Source organism: Eufriesea mexicana, unplaced genomic scaffold, assembly GCF_001483705.2.
Source record: "Eufriesea mexicana isolate 0111107269 unplaced genomic scaffold, ASM148370v2 scaffold143, whole genome shotgun sequence".
NCBI lineage: Eukaryota > Metazoa > Arthropoda > Insecta > Hymenoptera > Apidae > Eufriesea > Eufriesea mexicana.
In genome coordinates this window covers 548,272-552,355 of record NW_016908322.1, presented here as the reverse complement: position 1 = coordinate 552,355, position 4,084 = coordinate 548,272, and the positions used below count along the sequence as shown (strand labels likewise).

General features: G+C 53.4%; 1 protein-coding gene across 1 annotated transcript in view; it reads right to left on the bottom strand.

The window, feature by feature from the left end:
• LOC108555191 (netrin receptor UNC5C) overlaps nt 1-2,162 on the bottom strand; it is a 39,486-nt gene extending 37,324 nt beyond the window's left edge. Inside the window, exon 1 of the mRNA XM_017910736.1 lies at nt 2,063-2,162. The gene's annotated coding sequence lies outside the window, so the exon portion shown is untranslated. The remainder of the gene's footprint in view (nt 1-2,062) is intronic.
• Nucleotides 2,163-4,084: the final 1,922 nt, after the last annotated feature.

Below are 4,084 nucleotides of genomic sequence, written 5' to 3'. Positions count from 1 at the left end.
CGTCGTGTATCTGTAGTCGCGAGGAAAAACACCGCGCGTTTATCAGAAAAAGCGAATAAAAGCGGAGCTCTGTGTTAAAAATGAAATCGTACGTGTTTAACCAAAGGCTAGATAAGAAGAATCGGTGTTCGGAATTTTAAACGTCGGTATCTCGATTTCACGCGAGTCAGGGCCATACTCGAAGGGTTAATCTTCCGGTAGATAAATTAAAATTCTCTACAGATATCAGCGATTCGGATACGTAAATGTTTACTAAAGGAAACGTCGACGAGCGATTCGTTACGTCCATTCATTAATCGCGTTTCTATATATGAATGACCGCAATATTATGTTTTATTCACGAAGATAAATCCGTGAATTAACCTCTGTCTTTCAACCGTGATCAATGAACTCGCGCTCCTCCGTCGAGTCTCCTTACGACCGAACGCTTTCCCAACCCCAGCCGATCTGCAAGTCGGAAACTGCGAATGGTATCACGGCGGAAAGCCAAGGAACCGCGACCCCTCTGCATATTTCGCGTATTTACGAGCCAGCTCGGACCCTCCTCGCACGCGTTTCGCGTAAATCGCCGAGAACTTATCGCCGGTCGCGTGTATACCGAACGAGGCGATCCGGGGCACGTAATTCTGGTAAGTGGAGCCGAATGTTCGCGAATCTCCCGTTCGATGCCGCATATGGACGGCCACTTTACGATTATGCGATCCGCCGGAGGTCGAGCGTCGTTCGTCTGCGACCACCAGCGAGAACCCGCTTCCTCTCGCGTATTTTTCGAAACCGGAGCATCTCGCGTGCAAGGCTTCCTCCCTGCGAGCTGTGGCAGCTTTACTCGAAACGCGTAGTATTTCGTAAACTCGGCGCAAATGACCAGCCGTTTGCCACGGTTTATGGCGCGAAGCGGTCGAAAGTTAAGCCCCGACGTTACGTGTCCGTGGTCCCGCGTCGCGACGACAGCGACTGTCTACTTTGGATTTTTATTGCACCTTTAGTCATCCTAGCTTTATATCGCGCTGTTTAGCAGATTTACGATAAAACGCCGGCACGATCGTGGCGCGAATTTTGGTGATTGTTCCTCGAGTTTGACGTTTGTGGCGGTCGTAAACGCCAGGAAACAAGGGTACCAGGCGTTTTCTTCGAGCGCGATCTCTGCACCGCGCCGTCTCTAAAATACATTGAACTCTAAATCAGCGGGTAACTTGTCAACGACGAGTGGCCGTTTCTTCGATGCTCGGATGAAAAATTTGGCACACACCGGGCGCGGTAAATGTTCGTGGCCAACGTCTCCGAGTAAATCATAGACGAGGACGTTTAGTGCCTCGAAACGATTTCTTCTGCGCGACCGGGTCTTTATTTATATTTCCGCGCGCTCGAATTCTCCAGTCTCGCGCCGCGTTTGTCCAGCGATACGCGTCGCGCACAATTTACCGATCGCGAGTCCGCGGACGCGACAGTCGCTCGAGCAACAAGTAAATCGCTCGCGTCGCTGTTACTTTCGCAAAATTTTTCTCGATACCGTGCGACGCACGAAGCACGCTCCGAGCACTCGAACCGTGGAATCGCTTTATGCTCGCGGGACAAGCCGGATTAATTTGAATAGCAATAACGAGGAAAGAACGCCGGCGAGGCAAATGGAGCGTAAGATCGGTCGTGGAGAGACAGTTGGACTGGATGCCGCGGCTTTTTAAATAGGTTTTCCAGGGGACCTTTAAGCCGCGGCCCAGCGGGAGTTCGCCTTGCCAGATAAGCGACTCCTAAATTCGAGCGATCTTTTCGAAACGCTCGTTCGACCGTGACTGCGCTCGCGGTGTATCGAAAGAGATCGCGCGATACCATTTCGCGAAGAAGAAAAAAAAAAAAAGAAACCGGGAAGAAAGAAAAATGAAGAAAAATCGAGTGGTCGATGGAAAAGCGTGGAAGGAACGAGTGACACTCGAGCGAGCTCGTTAGCGATCTTCGAGAAGCTCGTACGGGAATATTCATCCAGTTTCCGCGACCTCGTTCAGTTTTAATTAAACCTAGTCGCGGTCAAATCCGCTTTCGCGGGGTCTAATAGACGAGGACTCACTCGTAGCTACTGGAATCCCAAACCGGAGCTCGTTGTTCCCTGAGGAAATCCACCTGGCACGCCGCGGAACACACGGTTCAATGTTTCCAAAGCACTCTTCTTCTCGTTTATCCACCCAAGTGACACACGAGAAGCCCACTGCACTGACACTGGTCGAACAACGATCGAGGCCGAGTCGAGTTCACGTGCGATGTCGACCTGGCGACGTCGAGGATGCAACTGCCAACTCCCTCGAACACCCTTCCACGATCCCCGATCTCTCTCGCACTATCTTTCTTCCTCGCTTCGCCCTCTCGGACCTCTGTCTACCGCCGTCACTTTCGACGAAGGCACGCTTCAGTCGAACGATCGGGTCGCGACTCGCGTAGTCCTGTCGATCCGGACATCTCACGGGACAGTGGTGCAAGCAGCAGCAGCAGCAACAGCAACACACGCCACCGGTCGCGTTGCCACCCTTAACGAGCGAACGAACACCGAGAGCCCCAGCGCGCGCGGCTCATGTCGGCCAACTGACTCCGAGCGCAGAAACCTCGGGGCCCTTCGCCTCTTGGGCGCCGCTGCTCGCTCGCCGTGGTGGTGGAGACGCCGTCGACCCTGGTGGTGGTGGAGACGTGTCGATGGTGGTGGTGGTGGTGGTGGTGGTGGTGGTGGCAGTAGCGGCGGAGACGAGCTGGACCCGCCGTGTTCGAGCCGCCACGCTGCGCTGGTGGGAGCGCGGATGCTGGAGCGAGGCTCGCTCGCCAACGCCGATCGGAGTGCCGCGCGAGCTGTCGAGAGAAGCGGATCGACGCTGCTCCCGGCAGTCGCTCTTTTCTCGTGCTAGTTCTGCACGCCGATCTTGGAGGGGATGATGCGACTGTTCGTTCGGGTGGGGAGACCAGGGGTTAACCGAGGAGGGATCTCGAAAGTTCGCGGTTCGCAGTTTTTCCATATCGTTTTCCATTTCGCCGCGATTATCGCGGGTCCTAACGAATTTCTCGTACGCGTACCTTGCCAAATATCTCGTTTCGAGATTTCGAGTTATTTCTTGTTCCTCTTGGTTTATCTAAATCGAGACTTCCGCGTTCTCGTTGGGAAAGTATGTCGACGTTTCGGAAGCGTTACGAAGTCATTCCGAGGTCAGACGACGCACCGATACTTCGCAACAAACTATCAGACAGGAAGTACGTATTTCATTGAACTCCGTGATAACCTCGATGCCTCGAGTCGTATACCGATACCACTCTCTTTCACGCGCTATACCACGAGCCGCACTGCGTTTGTACAAGCCTCTGTCCCACGGTACGCTAACCGCGTGCAACAGAAACTCGAGGGAAAAAAGAAGGAAAAAAAACAAGAAAAGAAACGAATGGAAAAAAGAAGCAACAAACAGACTGCACAGTTTCATCGACTCCCATTAAAAGGCAACCCTTAAAAGGTGAACACGCGGCGGTCGTTTCCTGTTGGCGCGGCGCGGGGTCACCGGTTCACGGTCGACGGGGAGCCTTAATAAAAAAGGGTTCAGGAAATCAGAGACGTTCTTCCTGCTTCTTACCACCACCACTACCGCGCGCCATCACTGCCGTTTTTCGACCGGTGCATAAATTTGTTTTTTCCCCAAATAAATACGCCGGCCATTTATTTACGATCTTGCCGTTTCCCGTGACCCGCGAGCCCACCTCCCCGTCCCGTTTGTCCAGGTCGGCCCTCCCTACCGGCCTGGCCCTCTCGCTGGTCCCTCTCTTTGGTCCCTCTCTCTGGTCCCTCTGTTGTACACCGAACTGGGCAGGACTTGTCGCAGCGCTAACATTCACCCGGATAAATAAATATTGACCGTCGAGGCAGGCACCGCAAACAAATCCATTAATAACAGGAATTTAACCCCGTTGCGGAGGTGAACGAGCGCGCGCGCGTATTTAACCGTGGCCGTGGGGCACGGCTCGACCGCGTGTCCTCTTGCCAGCGAAATCGGCGTTGTCGGTGTCAATTTATATCTGCGGGTAGATTCACCGTTACGCTAGAATAATTTAATAACGCTCGGCT